At 37.6% G+C, this 22,550-nt stretch overlaps 1 protein-coding gene and 1 pseudogene across 2 annotated transcripts in view; one reads left to right on the top strand and one right to left on the bottom strand.

The window, feature by feature from the left end:
* The window catches only part of FRYL (FRY like transcription coactivator), a 260,634-nt gene that overhangs the window by 47,337 nt on the left and 190,747 nt on the right, over positions 1–22,550 (top strand). The window contains exon 3 of one of the 2 annotated variants that reach the window (XM_044225780.1): positions 20,288–20,425. The gene's annotated coding sequence lies outside the window, so the exon portion shown is untranslated. Of the gene's footprint in view, positions 1–8,604; positions 8,624–20,287; positions 20,426–22,550 lie in introns of those variants that run through there. The other variant, XM_044225783.1, reaches the window with a different exon arrangement.
* On the bottom strand, positions 6,291–7,362 carry LOC122890089 (annotated as a pseudogene).

The following is a 22,550-nucleotide window of genomic DNA, read 5'->3' on the forward strand; positions in this document are numbered from 1 at the left end:
AGCTGGTAACCATGATTTCTGGGTGTTTCTGTGAGGGTGTTTCCACAAAAGATTAGCATTGAAGTCAGTAGACTCAGTAAAGAAGATCTACCCTCACTGGGGATGGGTGGGTATCCCCAGTTCTCCCAGGATCCAAATAGAACAAAAAGGTGAATTTGTTTGTGTTCCTTGTGCTGGGACCTCCATCTTCTGCTGCCCTCAGACATTGAAGTTTTAGGTTCTTGGGCCTTTAGAGTCTAGGACTTACACACAGAGCAACCCCTGCCCCCACCCTGGGCCTCAGACGAGAGTTACGCCATTGACTCCTCTGGGTCTCAGTTCCCTGTGGGACTACTGCTGAATTATACCACTGGCTTTCATGGTTCTCCACTTTGCAGATGGTACATCATGGGACTTCTCCATAATCACATGAGCTAATTCCACAGTAAACTTTTTATATATCTTTCTCTCTTTTGGTTTTGTTTCTCTGTAGTCTCTGAGCCCTGACCAGTACACTCCCTCATTGTGGGAAGATGAATGCCCAACTGAAATGGAAGGCTCTGTCATTTTCTTTAAGCCTCAAGGTGTGCTACTCTGACACTGCTTTCCTTTAGACAACCACACCGATATGTTCCTACCTCTTTTCTTTAGCTCTTGTTCATCTTCTGTTACGACATCTCTGCTTCTAGAATGCTGTCTTCTCTCTCTCTCTCTTTTTTCCCTAAAGGTTCTCCTCTGATCCTAACTATCCCCCAATCCTCCTTAAATTTCCTCAGTCAGGTTGACTTTTAACCCACATGCATACCCTATTTTCCTTTTTGATATGTCAATTCTAAAATTTGTCACAGTGTCTGTTGTATTAGAAATATTCACGTTATTTATTTGGAGTGCAAAGAAGTGTGTGTTTTTCATTTTTGTAACTGATAACTCAATAGATATTTTAATTGATAATGATATGAAATTCGGGGGCATTCAATGTGGTAGATCACATTTCAAAATCTTTTGTAAAAGAGACAAGTCTCAAATACAATTTAAAAAAAATAATATCCTCGGGGGGGTGGGAGGTTGGGGTACCAGGTGGTGGGTATTATAGAGGGCACAGCTTGCATGGAGCACTGGGTGTGGTGAAAAAATAATGAATACTGTTTTTCTGAAAATAAATAAATTGGAAAAAAAAATATATATCCTATTAAACCTTCAGGGATAGGAAAATCTTCCCTTTTGGACCGGTCTTCACAATTCAGTGAACACCAAGTAATACTTAAACTGTCTATACTAGTTTGACAAAAATATGTTTATATAATGATATCAGAGCACTTTTACGACTTCTGGGGAAGGGGGAGGTGAGAAAATGGCTTATTTAGAGAATTTAGTATTTGATTTCTACAGTGGTAGAGAATGGCCAATAAAATCATGACTATGTAGCATATCTGAATCTCTTCTTTTACCTGAGGTGTCTTGGGGACTAATCTACTTGGCTAATTTTTTTAATTAGGTGTCTTGCTGGGTTGAATGCACTCATCTGCATGTTGACAAATCATACTATACTTGCTTCTCATGTGTGATTTTGTTTGTACATCAGGGCCGGCCTGCGGGGGGGGTTTCTTTTGTGAATAGTACTAGCATTTACTGCTTGCAAAAACAATTTTATGTTCTCCATCTTTCTTTTTAATTCTTACAGGTCTTCTTACTTCTTTTCTCCTTTCCTCTTTCTCTCTCCTTCTCCTCCTATAAATGAGGTTAAGTCACTTTGTTAATACTGCTTAATATTGTATAACTCTACTACATACATTGTGCTGCCTTCTCATCTGAGGTCATTTCTCTGTAATTATAATGGAGATGGGGTTTCTATAGATTGGTTTTACATGGGACTGTTTAGATACTAATGTAAGCTTTAGTCTGTTTGGATCACTTCTTGAAATAAATGACTGTTTTTTGTTTTCTTACATATTGAAGCAATAAAATGGTTGGGCGACTTTAATAATTTTAATAATTCCATCCTGAAATGGGATTTGTTTTTGTCTTTGGAAATGCAGTGGGGACTAAACCTTTTAAACCTATTTTAAAAGTTAATTTCCTAAAGTCACGTTTCACGTTTGTGGTGTTTCAGCAGTAATAACTAAAGAGAAGTGTTTGGTTATATTATTTTAAGGTAAAAATACCTTCATGGAAATTCTTAGTGAGCTTGCTTAAGATGAAATTAGGACATTAAATGTTAGTTTCTGCAATATGATTTTTTTAAAAAAATGGGTTTGAAACCTTACCCAGGAAAGGTGGTTATAGGTAAGAATCAAATTATCATTTGATAGTGTGATCTTCAATCATATTGCATTTGGTTTGGAGTGGTGAAAGTTTTTATTTTTAAAACTGAGAATCTATAAAACAAAGAATGTTTCCTGTAGCTCATGGTTTGATAGGTTTATGAAAGGCTTAAGTGATAAAATTGTCCCAAGTGAAATACTGCATTCCACATAGGATTTATGTAACCAGTAGCCAGGTGAAAAACCTGGTGAGGTGGGAGAATGACTCACTTCCTTGCTTTGCACTCTCCACTACTATTTTCTCTCTCCTTTCCAATCCTTTGTGAGAATTCCGGTTTCCAGTACAATTGCAGCCTTAATCCACAAGCCCAATCTATTAAAAGATAAGCATTTGTTATTTTGTGATGAGTTCCATTTGTACCATATTGGAACTTTCTAAACACGCTCCTTGTAGGACAGTTGAGGAGGGATGGTCCTACAGCTGGATGGATCTCAGATTCCAGAAGGTCATAGATCTGTCTTACTCACTCTTCGTGTCCTTCACTGCCTAGCTTGATAAACCATCAGGCTCAGCAAAGGTAGTAGAATTATGTCTGTTCTTATTTATTACACTCTACCTGGTTTTATATTTCTGGAAAGCTTGAACTTTTTTTCTTCCCTTTTATGCTTTATTCTAATAGATCATCTAGTTAGTATTTATATCTATCCTTAGTATGATTTCAGTGTATATCAAGATTCTTAAGAAGAAGCGTATAATATCTAAATTGGGAAGTTGGTGCAGAGACAGCATTCCAAGGGTATTCTGATGACCCTGAACTGTCCACTAAACTGAGCCAGGGACCAACTATTATCCCAACATAAAGGAGGAATAAAGGAAAATGGGCCTATCCGGCACTAGGAGAAAAAGGATGATTTAAGTGTAGCGCGGAAAAGTTTCATTTTAAATCACATGGATGTGGCAATTGATACTTGTATAGTCCATCGGTTTTCCCTGTAAATGTAGCGACTGCTAACTGAGTTTTGCAGCTGATTGAATTATCACCGGTGTTTAAACTGAGCATCCATCTTTGGGAAACATTTTAGGTGAAAGATAATTTTAAGAACTCTGGCTACAACAGAGGAATTTCACTCTCCTTTGTAAAGTTGTTCTACGACTTTTAAATTAATAATATGACATTAGCAGAAGATTGAATTTAGTCTTAAAATAAGCAACAAAGTTCTGTGATTTGTTGGCCATGATATAATTTCTCCTTTCTCCCTCTTTTTTAGACTTTTTAAAAAAAATCGATTTGTAGCTTCATATCACCGTGGCTAGAAAAGATGCGTGATATGATTTCAGTCCTCTTAACTTTGGTCATACTTGTTTTGTGGCTTACCATGTGAGTTGGTCTAGAGGATGTTCCCTGTGCACTTGAGAATGTACTGTTGCTTTTGGATGGGATGTTCTGTATATATATCTGTTAGGTCTGTCTTGTCTAACATGTCATTTAAGGTTGATGTTTTCTTATCATCTGTCTGGATAATCTATCCATTGACGTAAGTAGGGTATTCAAGCTGTTAAAGTACGGCTGTTTCTCCATTCGTATCTGTTAATGTTGGCTTTATATATTCAGATGCTCCTATATTAAGTTCATAAGTATTTGCAAATGTTATATTCTCCTGTTGGTTTGACCCCTTTATCATTATATAACGCCCTTTGTCTCGTCTCCTCTTCTTACAATCTTTGTTTTGAAGTCTGTTTTTGTTTCTGAAATAAGCATAAGTACACCAGCTTTCTTTTAGTTTCCATTTATATGGAGTATCTTTCTTTTTTTAGAGAGTGTGTGCTTGCAGTGGGGGGGTGGGGTGAGGTGGGGATAGAGCGGGAGCGGTGCAGAGAGGGAGGGAGAGAGAAAGAATCTTAAGCAGGCTCCATGCCCAGCTTGGAACCCCATGCAGGGCTTGGTCCCAGGACTCTGAGATCATGACCTGAACCAAAATCAATAGTTGGATGCTTAACCAACTGGGTCCACCCTGGTGTTCCCAGAATATAATTTTCTATCCCTTCACTTTCAGTCTGTATATGTTCTTACAACTAAGGGAGTCTCTATTGGGCAGCATTTAGGTTTTGATTTTTCTTTTCTTTTTTTTTTTTTAAGATTTTATTTATTTATTTGACACAGAGAGAGAGAGAGAGATCACAAATAGGCAGAGAGTCAGGCAGAGAGAGAGAGAGAGGAGGAAGCAGGCTCCTTGCTGAGCAGAGAGCCCGACTTAGGGCCCGATCCCAGGACCCCAGGATCATGACTTGAGCCAAAGGCAGAGTCTTAACCCACTGAGCCACCCAGGCGCCCCATAGGTTTTGTTTTTTAATCCATTTAGCCACTCTGTCTTTTGATTGTAGTATTTAGTCCATTTATATTTAAAGTATAGTTATTGATAGGTATGTACTTATTGCCATTTTGTTCATTGTTTTTTGGCTGTTTTTGTAGTTCCTTTCTTTTCTTGCTCTCTTTGTGGTGTTATGACCTTCTCTAGTGGTGTATATTTACTGTAGGTTTTGTTTTATAGTTAAGGTTAGCCTTTACTATAACAACTTATATCTGCTTTTATCTATTAACAGGCTGTTTTAAGTTGATAAAATAGTTGCCAACTTAAGTTTGATCTGCATTTGCTCCACATTTTTATTCCTCCTCTGCATGTTTTTGATGTCACATTTTACACACCCCCTTCTCTTTTAATCCTTTCCCTTCTCCAACTCTCAAAAAAGTACCCAGAGATTAAATTCAGGGAAACTCAAAGAGCCAAGGTGAGCCAGCCCATCATTAGCAGGCTCCCTCCCACAGGGGTCAAAGTCTGGGCATAGGGGTCTCCCTTCAGAGCCTGGTAGTAAAAGCTGGTGCAGAATAAGGTGGTCCCAGAGGCTAGCCATAAATGGGGCACCCTCAGCAGGGCCACGCTGTGTAAGAAATGGTGTCTGTTGGCCTTGTCAAAGAGCTCCTTCCCTTGGAAGGAGCCCCATAGGAGGCCAAGCCTAAGGCCCTGGCTCTGGACCAGGCACCGAAGCAGTGGAAAGCAGCCCATGGCAGTGGGTGGTCATGTGCTCAGAGAACTTACATCCTTTTATCTTGCGTATCTCTTAACTAATTATCAATAACTACTTTTATCTTTTTAAGGTTAGTAATAGGTGATGAATACATTATTTTTATTATCTTTCCAGTGAGATTTACTCTTTGATAGGTGTTCCTTTACTGATCAGTGCTCTTTCTTTTCAGCTTAAAGAGGTCATTTGAATGTTTCTTGTAAGGCTGATTTAGTGATGATAAACTCCTTTGTGTTTTGCTCATCTGGAAATCTCTCTCCAATTCTGAATGACAACTTTGCTTGATTAGAAGTTTTCTTCTTTTCAGCATTTTGAATTTATTATGTCACTCCTTTTTGGGCTGCAAACTGTCTGCTGGAAAATGTGTTGATAGTCTTATGGGGGTTCCCTTTTACAAAACAAGTTATTTTTCTCTTGCTACTTTTAGGGTCTCTTTGGGTTTTTCCGATTTGGAACTCTGGGCTTTCTGGATCTGGATGTCTATTTGCACCTCCAGGTTAGGAATGTTTTCAGCTGTTCTTTTTTTCAAATGAGATTTCTGTCCCTTTTTTTCTTTCCTTCTAGGAGGAAGAATGTTAGTAAGGAGAATGTTAGTCAATTTGATGTTGTCCCATAAGTCCCTTAAGCTATCTTCACTTTTTTTTTTTTTTTTTTTTTCCTACTTGCTGCTCTGATTGGGGGAGTTCTCCTGCCTTTTCTTTGAGTTCACTTATCCTTTCTTCTGCTTCATCTAGTCTGCGGGTGAACCCCTCTCTTGTCTTTTTCCGTTAAGTTATCCTGTTCATCAGCTCTGGGACTTCTGTTTAATACTTCCAGAAGATTTCCATCTCTTTGTTGGTGTTCTGTGTTTATCCATTCTTCTCCCCAGTTCGGTGAGCATTTTATGTCTATTACTGGGAACTCTTTATCAGGTAGATTATTTATCTCTCTTGTCATTAAGGGTCTTTTTTTTTCTGAGGTTTTTATTAGAGCCAGATCTTGGCTCTGTTCCATCTGGCGAAAGTCCTTCAGGATCCCCATCATATCTGCAAAGCTGTTGGCCTTGGACAGAGAGACACAGTTACCCTCTTCAGACAAGCCGCAGGGGGCCCTGTGTTGCGGTTTGCAACATTCGGGGCTGGCAGAACAAAGCAGTGGGACTGGTGGAAGCTCAGGGACATGTACCTTGGGCTCCTTGGGGATGTCAAGGGAAGTTGTACAGTGGGTGGAGGATCCTAAAAGGGAGAAGAGACATTTAAACTTCCTGGAGATAAGACATCTGTTGTTAATGAACCCAAAGCTGAATCAGCTGCCAGTATCTTAGCAATCTGGCTGTGCAGGTGGCTTAGCTCATCCTGCACTTCTGTGGTGTGGCTTAGGGCACTGGCAAGGCTGGTTTCTTCAAGGTCAGGAACTTCTCCTCCAACCCCTGCAGGCTGGGCACTGAGGTATTATGCTGCATGACAATCTGAGGGTTCGGCTGCCAGGTATGTCTCAGGGGCTGTGTGTCACCCCTGACCCGGGCACATGGCTCCTCTTGATCTGCAGCTGTCGAGGTGATGTCACCCTGAATGGGGATGCAGGTTGAATATGTTGGGCAGGGTCTTGAAGGGTGTCCAGGGACCTGGCTTCCGCGACAGGTTAGTCCCAGTTCTTCTCACTAAACTGTGCGTAGCCCCATGAGGTTTGTCTTGCCATATTGGATGGTCACGTTGGCTACCGTTCCTGATATTTCAAATGGTTCCTGTACTTGAATGACAAAAGCAGCCAGAGAGCAGCTCTGGGGGCATGGGTTGACTGGAAGCATGACTCCTTTCTATTAGGCCATCTCAAGGAGCACCAGATTTCTCTTCCTAATGGCCCCTCCTACCACAGCAGGCCCCCCATTTTTTTTTTTTTTTTTTTACTTTCAATACAGGAAGTTTGTTCTTTTTTCATTAAATAATTAACACACACAGTATAACTATACTTAAATCTTTAACTCTGAGGTTCAGAATCAATATAAAAACACTGAAATCATAATTACATTTTAGATTAAGAACTTTATTGCATAGAACTTTATATATAACAGCTTATTTTTTTTTAAATATTTTATTTATTTATTTGACAGACAGAGATCACAAGTAGGCAGAGAGGCAGGCAGAGAGAGAGGGGGAAGCAGGCTTCCTGCCCAGCAGAGAGCCCGATGCGGGGCTCAATCCCAGGATCCTGAGATCATGACCTGAGCCGAGAGGCTTTAACCTACTTATTCTTTTAAAGGATAAAAGAATCCAGATGAATGGTATTCTTAATTCATTTAGGAGCGTTGTCAGTTTCCGTAGCTGCAAAGTTGAACATTTACAGAAGTTATGGGTTTGTTCCTTATGCATAGTAGGCCCTCAGTAATTAGTGGTTGTTTTTGTCATTCTTATTGGCTACTTAATTAATTTGCATTTTTAGGGCACCATTTCTTTGGGTACAGTGAACCAGTTCTGAATTCTACCCTCTTGTATTTGTAATTTGTTTAAACTGACTTAACCTCTGTGAAGAATAAAGCCTATTGGTAGAGTAGGGTGGGGTGTTTGGACTTTTGTGTACAGTCCTTTTAGAGTTACTGCGTGTGCTGGAATGTGAAGGCTGAAGCTGTGTGGCATGTTCTATATGGTCATCCATAGTGACCAAACTCATTTGGAATGTTGTTTTGTTACTGACTCTGAAACGTGTTATTTTCCATACAGAGGATTTTGATCTGAAGAAATTGCTTCTCATCTTCTATAAATTTCTAGAGCGCGAGGACCTGTCAATCAGTGTAAACCTCACCCTACACAATACTTCCTTTCATAAACATGGGGAGGAGGCGTCCCCAAGATCACCATTTCTGGGATAAAGCCAGGCACCGTTGCGTAACAAGGATGGTATGGGATAGCACCCAACTTGGGAGCTTGTCACATGGGGAAGCTGTGGCTCACAGGCCTACAATCATGTTTATTTGAGCGTTAATAGGTTACTTAAATGATTGATTGTTTTCTTTTTAATTTTTTATTTATCTTATTTATTTAAAAAAATGGTTTTAAAGATTTTATTTATTTGTCATAGAGAGCAGGCAAGCATAAGCAGAGCAGCAGGCAGAGGGAGAAGCAGGCTTGCTGCTGAGCAAGGAGCCCTATGTGGGACTTGATCCAAGGACCTGAACTAAAGGCAGACACCTTAACTGATTGAACCACCCAGGTGTCCCAGTTTTTTTGTTTTTTTAATCAACAGCTAGCTGTCTCCTCCAAGAGAGGCAAAAAGCTGTTTGTAGAGTCCCAGATTGTCGATGCAGTGTCTTCTGACTGCAGAGATGGTGAGCCCCGCTTACTTGGAGAGGTCTTTCCTGTCCCCTCTTCCACTTATACTGAAGATTGTTTCCTTTGTCTGTACCTGACTGTTGCTTGCACGTATTTGGGTAACTTTTGCCAAAGCACCTGAAACTGTCATCACACGTGTGTCTCTTCTGGCCGGTCTGTAAGTTTCTGGGTGGTGGTGGTTGTGTCTCTGTAGGTACCGCTTGTGCACATCCTAGGAACTCAGGCTTGACCATGAGTTAAGTGCATGTCTCCCTGGGGCTTGTGGAGACTCCTCATTAACTAGTCCAGTAATATCGTTGGATGTTATCGCTAACAAATCTTTAATGAAAGACCTCAACAGAAACTAATCCTATCCTGTATCCTCTACCACTCCCATGATACCCGTTCTTATTTCTTTCTCTTATGCCAGTGCAAATTCTCTATTTCCTTTATTTCTTTCAAGGAACATTTCAAGTCCTTCTCCATGAAGCTTTTTCAAGGTATGTTTAATTTTGGTTTTTAGTAGTTAAAATTTAGAAATCTGGGAAAAGGTGAGAAATGTTAACCAGAACTGGAAATTTGGAATTTCTCACTAAAATACATTATTCTTGGGGTGCCTGGGTGGCTCAGTGGGTTAAAGCCTCTATCTTTGGCTCAAGTCATGATCCCCCAGGGTCCTGGGATCGAGCCCTGCATCAGACTCTCTGCTTGGCAGGGAGATTGCTTCCCTCTCTCTCTCTCTGCCTGCCTCTCTGCCTACTTGTGATTGCTATCTGTCAAATAAATTTAAATAAATAAATAAATAAAATAAAATACATTATTCTTTTGGGGTGCCTGGGTGATGCAGTTGGTTGGCGTCTAACTCTTGGTTTTGGCTCAGGTCATGATCTCAGGGTCACGAGGTCAGTGTCTGTGCTTAGCATATTCTCTCTCCCTCTGCCCCTCTGGCTCGTGCTCTCTCTCCCCCCCAACATAAATAAATCTTAAAAAATACTTATCCTTTTAGTAATGAAAACGTTTGTAAACATTTTCCTCAGAAATTATGTTAATTATGTTAAATTTTCAAATTTTTCCAAGTAATTCAAAACCTCAAAGTAATAGGAATTTTAGGTAGACCTTATGGAAAGAAGGTGAAAGTTGTGTTGTAGTTTCCAGGTTATCATGAGAAAGAGGTCTTTTGTTGCATCACTTGGCATTTTATATCTTATAAAAGGTATAGGGATTGGCTTTATTGTCCTTATTTATAAAAGGTTTTTTTTTTTTTTTTTTTTAAGATTATTTATTTTAGGGCGCCTGGGTGGCTCAGTGGGTTAAGCCGCTTCCTTCAGCTCAGGTCATGATCACAGGGTCCTGGGATCGAGTCCCGCATCAGGCTCTCTGCTCAGCAGGGAGCCTGCTTCCCTCCCTCTCTCTCTCTGCCTGCCTCTCTGCCTACTTGTGATCTCTCTCTGTCAAATAAATAAATAAAATCTTAAAAAAAAATTATTTATTTTAGGAGAGAAAGAGCGCGAGAGAGCAGGGGGAAGGGTAAAGGGAGAGGGAGAGAGAGAATCCCAAGCAGGCTCTGCACTGAGCATGGAGCCATACGGAGTTTGATCCCAGAACCCTAAGATCATGACCTGAGCCCAAATCAAGAGTTGGCCACCTAACCACCTGGACTACCCAGGAACCCCTATAAAAAGTTTTATTGGGATTTAAAATTGAAAGTCCTTTATGTAGGCTCTTTTTTCCTCCCCACCACTGCTCTGCTTCAATTAAACTATAATAATTTACTGAAAGTTAATATATATAGGCAAAAACTATATGACATTGAGGGGTTTTTTTTGGAGAAAACTGCTCCTTCTAAGACAAAATCAGAGATCATTTGAACCAAGAACTGGTGAACTTTGGAGTAGTATAAATCATGGTTGAATTATGAAAGTTTTATATTGCCCAGTTGTTTGCTGCTATTTTTTGTTTGTACAGGGCCTAGTTTTGCTGATTTCTTTACTAATTAATAATATCATTAAGCAGGTGGGGGAAAAAAGTATGATTGAAACTAAAAGTTAGTGTATAATTTGATTCTGAGTTTTAGAATAATTTTACAGTGAATTGTTTTATCCCTTTATGGACAATGTAATAAAAATGGTATTTGCTTTGCCACACAGATATTATATATACAGATACATATGTAGACATACATATAATATATTTTACATTTTTATTCTTGTGAGTTTTCAAATAATACACAATAGCATTGATTTTTTTTTTTACATTTAATAGTGGTAGACAGCATAGGTTCAACGAAGCCTTTACATTTATATGTAAATATATAATATTATAATAACTAATATATAAAAATTTGCTTAGTTTGCATATTAATAGTCAAATTTAATTTTTATGTAGTGCTTTATTATTTTTATGAAAGCCATTTTGCTAGGCACTGTGGGAGATGCAACGATGAATTTCTTACCCCTTCGGGACTCAGACTGTCAGAGCCAGTTCTTAGAACCACAGAATTTTAAAACAGGAATAAATGTAAGAGATTATCTTCTCTTGGATGTGTGTGTGTGTGTGTGTGTGTGTGTAAGCAGCAATCTTTTGATTCCAACCCACTTCATTGTTTTCTGTCCCCACCTCCCCATCCTCCCAGACTTGTAATAGTGTCATTTTCTGTGCCGGGGAGAGAGTTCAAGCAGGTGGATGATTGGCTGGTGTGAAATGTGTAGCTTTTCAAGTATCTCTTCCATCTCCTTTGTTAGTAAGCAGGAGGAATTGTGGGCCATTTTTTTTTTTTTTTAAGTCTAGGGATTTAAAACCATGAACTCAAGAAATTGTTTTAGTGGGTAGTGACTAGAATGTAACACTTTTTAAAAATAGATTGGAGACTTACCAAAATGTATTGCGGATTATTATTTCAAGCGTATCATGTGGGTGTGTGTATGTATACATAACACACACACATACATATATTCTGGGTTGTTATATAAAATGTATTATAAGTACATTTATATACAGTGGTATTTTTTTAATTTTTTTTTTTACGGCAGAGGAGAGTTTGGAAACATCTCTCTAATCTATTTCACCTTTATTTTAAACCTGGGGAGCAGCCATTGATACTTATCCCTAGATATATGACGACTTCTTTTTGCAGTGCTCTCTTGCTATCGTGACCTGACATCAAGGTAAACTTTTCTACACAGGTAGAAATATACCAGGTAGAAATATACACAGGTGATTTTTTACCACAGTTCATCTGAATAAAAGTCTTGCAGTGAGGTTTTTGTTTGTTTGTTTGTTTTTTGTTTTTGTTTTGTTTTTTCATTGCACTGCCTCTGAGTACAAAAAACATGTCGGTGGATCTGTTAATCTGTAAGTGTTGTTTACAGTGTGCCTAAATTGGTATCAAGATGTGATTTAAGCACCAAGAGAATTTGGATTATTTAATACTAGTACATAATAAAACTACTTATCAGATATTCATGTGGGCACATACAGAGGCATAATTGTATTCTTGTAATGCACAATATAAATACTAATATTGTTTTGGAGAATCAGCATGGTATGCTGAAGCCATGGTTTGGAAAAAGGCATTGTAGTATGTTTTTATCTGTGGGAATTACTGGCAAGTATAATTGAGAGATTCTAAATACTGTGGTTGTTTACTTCGCTTTCGAATTTGGCTTAAATATGTTTGGTCTTGCTTTTTTTTATGATCATTGAATTAATCTGTAAGACTTATGGTACAAGCTAAAACTTACCATTGTTTTATAGATTTTAGTAATTATATTTTTTAAAGATTTAAAAACAATGTCTCCCATCAAAGGTAATTAAAAAATGTAATTTTTTTTACATGTGACCATCCCCAGCTTCAACATTTATCAACTTTTTGTTACCTTTACCCACTCCCTTTCTCCAGTTCCCAGGTACCTTGATGCGGTCTCCTGGCCATGAAACATCATCCATAAATATTTCAGGATGTGTTGCCAAGAGACCAGGACTTCATTTCTAGACCTATAAAGCTAGAATCTTCACCTTTTGGGGAAGGTACTGAAGTTCTGAGTACTCAGATTGTGTTGGGGATATTAGAGCGATACAAAGGAAATGTGAGATCCTTTAAATGGGCTAAATGAAAAAAAGTGAAATACTTGGTAAGCATTTGTGTCAAAAAACAATAGAAAAGTTACAGTGAGAAAGCAAATGATTATCTTCTAAGTGCCCCTGGAGAAAAAGGAGAAGTCAGCATTTTTGAACACCTAGTGTGTGTCTGCATTCCATACAGGTCAGCAGAGGAAAGAAGCCAAGTGCCTTTCACACGGCCTGAGATAGAAATTTTGGTCCTAGATTCTTTCTTGAGGGAATTTAAATGATATATACAGGGGCACCTGGGTGGCTCAGTGGGTTAAAAGCCTCTTCCTTCACCTCAGGTCATGATCCCAGGGTCTGGGATCCTGCATTGGGCTGTCTGCTCAGCAGGGAGACTGCTTCCTCCTCTCCCTCTGTCTGCCTCTCTGCCTACTTGTGATCTTTGTCAAATAAATAAATAAAAATCTTAAAAAAAATGTATACAAAGACTGTCAATTAAAATATTTACTGCAGTATTATTTATAACAGTGAAGAGTTGAACCTCACTCAATAATAATGAAATGATTAAATGCACATAATGTATTTATAAAATGTTTTGGAATTGCTAGAAATGATACAGTGTGACACCAGTTTTATAAAACATCTAGTCCATATCGGAAGACCTGAAAGAAATGAACCCAGATATTAACATGAATTAGTAAGCGGCTCTCTCTAGGTGTTAGAATTATGACTGATTTTTATTTCTTCATTACATTTTTTTGGAAGTGTTACACATCAGGCTGTCAGAACATGTGATACAAATTAATAAATAATAAACATTTATTCAGTACTTAATGTGTGTCAGTCACTAAACATTTTTCATCTTTTATACTTAAGTCTCATAATAGCTGTGAGAGGTTTTATTATTCTTATTTTGTAGGTGAGGCAATAGGGACACAGAGATTCAGTGCCTTGAAAATTTGATTCTATCTTTCTGTGTTTATATTGTTTGCTTTTTTTTTTCCCAGTTTATTTTTTGTCGTAATCTCTAAACCCACCATGGGGCTTTAACTCATGACCCTGCGATTAAGAGTCTCACAGCCTCCCTACTGAGCCAACCAGGCTCCCATATTCTTTGCTTCTAAATGTAGTTTTAACTCCCAAACATTTGGAAAAATACTCTAAATACTGTTTGGTTACTCTCTTTTTACCTTAAGATATATGGTGACTATTGTGGTATAGTAGTAAAAAGTCTTCTTTAATTGACAGATAACACTTTATTTCCTGAATATTCCATGGTTTGTGTTTGTTCTGTGCCTCTTCTATAGCTTTCTGCTCATAGGAATAATGGTACAGTGAACATCTTTGCGAATAAATCTGTATGTGTACTTCTGATTATCTTCCTAGAAAAAAGGTCTTAGAAGTAGAATTATTGGGTCAAAGAATATAAAACATCTTAAAAGCTTTTGATACAAATCTTGAGATTGAAGATGACAAATGATTATTCCTCCTTAGACTTAAGTTGTTTGGGGGCTATAAATTTGGGAGAAATAGATCATCTAAACATCAAGGGGAATTTGTGCTTTCATAGTTGCTCTTATAAAAAGTCAGGCTTCTCTAAGCCTGCTGGAGACCGTAAACAGGAAAAGAGAAGAGACAAACTTTGGGAGTTTATATGGTGGTCATTTACTTTTATGACCTTGCGACCATTTGCTTTTTCATTTTTCTGAAAAACTTAAAACTTGAATTAGCCCAGCAACCTTTTTATTGGAAATTGTTTTATAAAAATGTAAAAATATTCATACCATATTTGCATGCAGTTTCTTTGATGTTTTACCTGATAGGACCTCAGGGTGTGACTTCCACTGTATAATTTTAAAAATTATACATATAAAACATACAGCACCTTGATTAGAGACTGTAGTGACTCCAGAAAATATTTTAGGTGTTGCATTTTTAAAGAAAAAAGACCTTTCCCCACTTTTTGTTATTTTCTAAGGAGGCACTCTTCTTGTGACAAGCAAAAACAGAAAATTTTTGGTTAATTAGTTGATAGTTTCTGTTAAATGATTTAAGGTTTTATTGTGGTTTCTCTTGAGCACATTTCTTCCAGAGATTCTGTAGGTGACCTTGCTTCAAAGACTAACAGGAGATTTGGGTACTGGGAAGGGGATTTTAACTCAAGGGGGTCCAGAGAATAATTAATAAAATCAGAAAATTTCCTTGTGAAGCTACCAGAGACATTAGGATCGAGTTTTCTAGAAAGACCAATATTGATAAAAGGTAATCTGACAGCCTAGAAATTTGTAAGAGGTACGATTGGAATAAATAGAAAACATTACATTGAAATTTGAAGGCTGTAAGTATTTTAATGGAGAAAAAGTGTTATTTATTTATTTTTTTTACTATGAACAGTAAAATTATGGAACTGCTATAAACGGCAGAGCTAGAAAATAAACACAAGGAGGATTTTTATCAGGGGTTCTTAACCCATGATTAATGATTGGATTAGAAAGGTTCATACACTGCAAAATTAGGTATATATGTGCATTTTGGAAGGAGAGGCCTTCAGCAGTTTTTTCAGATTCTTAAATGAAAGACTCCCAAAAACTCAAGCTTCTCTTGGAGGGTGCGCCTCATGAGGTCAGGGATTTTTGTCTGTTTTATTCACTTCTCTGTCTTAATGATCTGCTTTTACATTTATTTAAAATTTTTCTCTTGGGTATGCCTGGGTGGCTCAGTTGGTTAAGAGTCTGCCTTTGGGTCAGGTCATGATCCCAGGGTCCTGGGATCGAGCCCGGTGTCGGTTCTCCCTGCTCTGCGGGGAACTTACTTCTCTCTCCCTCCGCCTGCTGCTCCCTGTGCTGGTACTCTTTCTATGTCAAATAAATAGATAAAATCTTTTTAAAAAATACGAAAAATAAAATTTTTCTCTTGGTGTTTAAATCTAGATGAGTAGGCAGAACATTGGTATGATACTTTTGGGATTGAATTCCTCTTCTTTTTCCATGCCAGTATGAAAATGTAATAGGAAAATTATTCTAAACCATACATATTCATCAGTATATTAGAAAATGTAGCGCTAGTGCTCTGGTGCTGTTTTCATTTGATTCAATGAATGAAACCTTTGTACAAAACTTCCCCTTAAAATTTTGAATGGAAAATTTTGCCACTTGTTTTCATTAGATCAAGTAGTATGATAACAACTGCTATTCTGGGTAAAAATGTAAAATCAACAAAATGTTGATAAATTTACCTACAGAGAACGTTGCTTTATCAGCAAGAAATTTAGTGGGTTTTTTTTTTGTTTTTTTTTTTTTGCAGTGAAACCCTATTTTAGCTCAGTACCATTATACAGCATTTTTAACAGGTAATATAGCATAATCTGTGATTACCTTAGTGTAATAAGTTTCTGTACTCCTTAAAATTGAAATTTGGGAGAAGGTTAAAAAGAATGGCAGAAGGGTAAAGGTACAATCCCAGTTTAAAAATTGTAAAAACGATAGCATTTCTAAAATTAGAGAAAAAGTGAATTTCTAAAAATTGAACTGTGATGGAAGCTGTAGATTTTGTGAATCATCAGTTTTCTTTGTTAATTAAAGGGATGATGGTACTTTTTTTATGTTAATGATTTTTACCAGTCAGACATAAAAGATATTTGAATAATTGTTTGCTGCCTGCACTTGATTTTATGTGAATAGATTTCTCATACTTTATAAAATTTTTGGCAGATTAAAAAAATTACTGGATTTTATATTTTTCCAAATTATTTTGCTACTGTGAATAGGAGCTGTGATTATTCTAAATTTATTTGAAAACGATCACATCCTTATTCTAAAAGGCTGTCAGAACATTTGAATCATTTTGGTCTTTTGCATCATTTTAACAGGCCTTGTGAGATTCCCAGAATAATTTTAATAGAAGGGCAGGAATTTGCCCTCGTAGATTACATATCTTGCAATCTGGTTTCTTTCTTTAGTTGAAATATAATGAATTTCTAGTCCCTACATATTTTAGTATTCAAGCACAGTTGACCCTTGAACATCACGGGTCTGCAAGTGTGCCAGTCTACGTAGACATGGATTTTTGTGAATAAATGCAGTATTTCTTTTTTCTTATGATTTTCTGAACATTTTTCTCCTTATTGTAAGAATATAGTATATAGCACATACAACCTACAAAATATGTGTTAAGCAACTGTTTGTTATTGGTAAGGCTTCCTGTCAATGGTTGACAGGAAGTTTAGCAGTTTAGTTTTTGGGGAGTCAAAGTCTAAGCAGATTTTTGACTGTGCGTAAGTCAGCACTCTTAACCCCATGTTGTTCAAGGTCAACCGTGTAAGTATCAAATACATCCAGAAGTTAAATTTAGAGTTTTGAGTTGGAATCCTTGAAGTTAATTATTTCACCCAGTGGGATAACCATTTCTATGACATTTTCTAACAGCTTTTTCCTTAAAAACACAGTAAGCAGGGATTTCCATTTCTTTATGAAGTAGCCTTCTCATCAGTTATGTAATAATTAAGTTTTTCTTTTCTTTTCTTTCTACTTTGTGCTAGACATCATAACTGCCTTGTTCTCCTTTTGAAATTATGAAGTATATAGACAAGCATTAAGAATATTATAATGAACATCCCTGAGATTCATTTACTCTTAATTTTTGCTCTGTTTGCCTGAGATTATTTTCTGTATCATTGTAAATTGTAGACCTCTACTTCAAGTGTCTTCCTACAATTAAGATACATTAAATTTATAGATTTCTGTTCTTTATAATTCTAGTAATCCTGTTCAGAAAGGAAGTGAGGTTAATGTGCAATCTGAACACCCATTCAACTTTCTCTTTTACTTTTGGACTGAAGTGAAACAAGGCTGTCCTTGGAGGACTTCATTTGACCTGAGATCCTCCCGAGCACCAGAGCTGGGCCACTGTTCCCTTTATTTATTGCACATGGACGCTTCTAGACCATTTTTCTTGCTGCAGGTTTAAAGCCTTACTCCTCAAAGCTTGTGCTGGTTGACTATTTACAGTTTCTTCAGTGTTGCCCAATACCAACTGACCTCTGCAGGTCACTCTTGTTTATAGGACTTTTTTCTTAAAATAAGAAACTATAGCATTGATTACATGTACACCAGGACCTCAGTTACAACCTGTTTGACCTTAACCATGTCAAAAGTAGTATTATCAAAGTAGTAATAGAAATGACTCTTTTTGTAGATAATATATTCTCCAAATTAATCAAGTGAAAGTAGAGTTAAAATGAGCCCCATGTTAAGTGAATATATATGGACACAAGATGGAGAGGACAATTGACATGCAGAAAGAAACCCCAAACCAAAAGGAAAACAATAAAACCCAACCCTGCTAAAAATGGCTATAACCCATAATGAAGGCCAGAGAGGTATAAACCAACCATTTCCCAACGTAACCAAAGACCCATGTTCATTTGATCAAAAGTGGAAGTTGGAAATAGGAAGGTTTTGTATCTGTTTAGGAGTCATTGAAAATTCTAGACAGACATTGGGAAGTCTTGAAATGACACAGTGCTCTGACAGTATGGTTACTAGAAGAGAAACCACATTTTTATAAAAAGCGTGGCATTAGCTTTTGCTATGTCTGAACAAGAAATTCCAAACAGAAGCACAATGAGAGACCTGGGCATCCTGCTACAAATCGGTCCTCTTTGAAGTTATAGTATTCCTAAAACTGCTTTGTACTCTAGGAGTAATTGGTTTTGTGATTTGTCCTAGAAGAGGAAGTGAAAGTTTAAATTTCATTAAATACAGACTATTCTGTGACTGTACTACCCAATATAGACAGGAAAGATGCGCTGTTTGTCATATAAGCTTTATTTGCTTTGAGGGAGAAATGATTCCATGACCTAAGATGATAAAACAGTATCAAGAATTATGGTAGAATTGTGGATATCGTTTTGTTTACAGATTCAGAAATAACTTGGTGGGGCAGTCAAAATATTCATATTTATAAGTTCTTTGGCTTCGAAGGTTTGGTTTTAATCATGATTTAATCAGTTATGCCTGTCAGCAAATAGAATATAATATTTTTCTAACTTGGCTAAGGGAATTTTAAATTAAGGTTAAGTTCAAAATTAATATTTCAGAGAGTAGTTAGTCCTTTCTCTTGGGTTGGAGATTAAATTCATTAAACAGAAAAAAAGTAGGGCGCCTGGGTGGCTCAGTGGGTTAAGCCGCTGCCTTCGGCTCAGGTCATGATCTCAGGGTCCTGGGATCGAGGCCCGCATCGGGCTCTCTGCTCAGCAGGAAGCCTGCTTCCCTCTCTCTCTCTGCCTGCCTCTTTGCCTACTTGTGATTTCTCTCTGTCAAATAAATAAATAAAATCTTTAAAAAAAAAAAAAAACAGAAAAAAAGTAGTAAAAAACCAGTTATGATTTCAAATGAAGTTAATTTGAATATTCAATGCCAGTTTTAAAATGTGGCCTATTTAGCTATTGAAAAATGCCAAGACTTTCAATGGTATTAAAAACATGGAATATGTATAATTACCTGAGTTCTTATGTATAGTAAAAAGATAACTCTCTGTATTCATTGGTTTTATTCTTAGTAACTATCCAGTTGTTTTATTTATTTATTTATTTATTTATTTATTTATTAAAGATTTTATTTATTTATTTGACAGACAGAGATCACAAGTAGGCAGAGAGGCAGGCAGAGAGAGAGGGGGAAGCAGGCTCCCCGCCAAGCAGGGAGCCTGATGCGGGGCTCGATTCCAGGACCCTGAGATCATGACCTGAGCCGAAGGCAGAGGCTTTAACCCCCTGAGCCACCCAGGCGCCCCCATCCAGTTGTTTTAGATGTGGTATAATAATTTATAACCCATAACTCCATCAGTTAATATAATAGGGCTTCAAAAACTATGTATCCCATAACTTTTCTGTAAATGGAGTAAATACTAGGCCTCATGGGTATATCAACTACTTTGCAAATCTGTTTATTCTATTGTATAATGAAGGTATTGACATGTTAGTTCAAGCATTGGCTAGTAAAAGCATTATTTGTCCTTGTGAAGAAAAGAAAGGAAGAGGGGAAACTGTAGATTAAAACGGATTTAAGAGACCCAGTAACAATTGCCTATATGGATTTTGTTTAGATCTGGATTAGAACAAACTTAAAAAAAATACTCTGATACAGTTGGGGAAATTTGAGCACTGATTGGTATTTGATGTTATAAATTATAATTAGTTAATTGTAGATATTATCATAATTGGCTTATGTTTAAAAAAAAAGCAAATTTGTACCTTAAAGAGATGGTGTGTTGAATTATCTACAGATGAAGTGGTATGATGTCAGGAATTTGCTCCAGGATAATCCAGAGTGGTGGGCTAAGGGGTTAAGGGGTGGGTGGAGGTATCAATGAAATATGGTTTGCTAGGAGTTCATAAGGGTGGGGGTCATTATACTATTCTCAATAATTTTGAATTGGTTTGAGTTTTTTCGTAATAAACGATTTAGAAAAAATACAGTGCAACAGTATTAAAGATGACTGACAGCACTCAGTGACTCTGCCTTATCATCAGTTCAGACGGAAAGACGGGAATAAGCACCACAAACATACTTAGAAATGTATCTTATGTGTAAATCTTATATTTTGTTTCCCTTTAGAGCTGAAGCCATTTATTTGAATCTTGGATGTTTAACACCTAAATGCTTAACTCTCAGAACTACTGCTCAAGAGTCCCACCACAGTCAGGATTAGATGATTCAAGTTACCACCGAGAAATTACTGTCTTGAATTCTCCGGTAAGACGATAATAAATATTCTAAAGACTAAATAATGACTGTGCAGTCTAAAAAGATTTTTAAATGCTGGATATGAGTGACTGACTTCCAGTATAATTTTTTAATCCTGACTCCTGTATCAGGAGTTGGAAGCTGTGATCATCAACCCAAGATCTTAGAAATATCAACAAGCAACGAGACTTCATGGCCTTTCCTCATAGATTTAGCTAGCGATGGGCACAGTCTTGTCACTGGAATGTCCCTGAAATGCTATGCTTTTCCCATGCTGTATGTCTCAGGGTGGGTCCTTCCAAACCTGATGTTGAAAAAGTCTGGCTTCCAGGATGTTCGGTAGGGATCAACACCTGCCAAGAGGGGAGGTTAGGAAGCAGATTAGGCAGAGGAAATCAAACCACAATGCTGGTTTAACAAAGCCTTGGCCAAGCCCACAGGAAGAACTGTAGTTGTGAGAGTTTCTTTCCCTTCCTAAATAAATAGTAAGCTCCTTGGGAGCAGAGACATATTTTCAGTGCCCTTGTACATTGCACAGGCCATTGTAGAAGGCGCTCAGCAAACATCTGTGGAATGAGAGAAATCTGAGAAAAATCTTGTGACTTCTTCTGTAACACCTAATCCTTGCCTTTTCCTTCGCCAGTTGAAAGTGCAGTTGAGAAAGTGAGGTTCATAGAGACACAGGCAGTTATTATCTTGTATATCATGAACAAAGAAGGGAACTTGCCCTCCATTATCAGCCTGTGTTATAAACCACTGTTTCTGGGCTCCATAAGATAGGGGAGACCTATAACGGGACCTCAAGAGAACCACAAACCGAAGTTGGAAAGACTATGTGATCCTATCTACTGAGAAGTAGAGGGAAAGACCCCGGAAGACACAGCAGTAGCTTCTCAGCTCTTCAGACGTACCGATTCCGGTTCTAACCAGTTGTTGTTTTCTGTGTGGGGGAGATAGGCTGTTCAGATAGGAGTTTTTACCCTTTCATGCTCAGGGGTGAAGAGAACGTCCATTTCTTAGGAGCATTTTTTGAAAGTCAACATTGTTTTCTAGTAAGTACGGTCCTGCTTTAGGGTAAGAAATTTAAGTCTTTCATTTGCTTTCCTTGTGTATCCTTCATTTTTACTATAGGATTCCCAGACACAGGATACGCATTAATAAATCCTCTTAATTTTCCCTGAACTTTAATAATATATTGCTGCTTTACATGTAGAGGACCTTCAATTAATATCTTTTAAATGAATGAAAAAAAATAGTTGACTTCACAATGTGGTAGAATAATAAGGATTAAACACTCAGCAATTTAGAACCAAAAGTTCTGAATTTTTCTTTTTTTTTAAATTTTTTTTTCTTTTTAGATTTTTTTCTTATTTATTTATTTATGTAAATATTTTTATCTATTTATTTGACAGACAGAGATCGCAAGTAGGCAGAGAGGCAGGCAGAGAGAGGAGGAAACAGGCTCCCTGCCAAGCAGAGAGCCCGATGTGGGACTCCATCCCAGGACCCCAGGACCATGACCTGAGCCGAAGGCAGAGGCTTTAACCCACTGAGCTCCCCAGGTGCCCCTCTTTGTAGATTTTTAAAAGATTTTTCTTTTAAGATTTTATTTATTTGCGATAGAACGAGAGAGAGAGCGAAAGAGCATACAAGCAGGGGAAGTGGCAGAGGGGGAGGGAGAAGCAAGCTCTCTGCTGGGCAGGGGCCCCATCTGGGGTTCGATCCCAGGGCCCAGAGATCACAGACAGACGCTTAACCGACTGAGCCACCCAGGCACCCCCTTATATTGCAATTTTTCCTGATAGCTATATAAACTTTTATGCTTCATCTTTTAAAATAATGTGAATTATTTTCTTTGTTTGAGTATTAGAATGAGATTGTGCTCACTCACTGAGTGAATCAGATTTTTAAAAATTATTATTAAAATGTATATCCTTTGAAGTTATAAATTTGATTACTTAGGTAGTTTCTACCTTACGTGATCCTTCTATTTATTTACTTCTTGCTCACTTTGTACCCCCACCAGAGGGCAGGCAAAGAAAAGGAGAAAAGGAGGTACTAATTTCAGTTCTCAAAGTCTCATGTAGGCACACTTCACTGACATATTTTGTCCGGCTTCTGGACTACAGTAAGG

This window comes from Neovison vison, chromosome 11, assembly GCF_020171115.1.
Source record: "Neovison vison isolate M4711 chromosome 11, ASM_NN_V1, whole genome shotgun sequence".
In the NCBI taxonomy this organism is placed as follows: Eukaryota; Metazoa; Chordata; class Mammalia; order Carnivora; family Mustelidae; genus Neogale; species Neogale vison.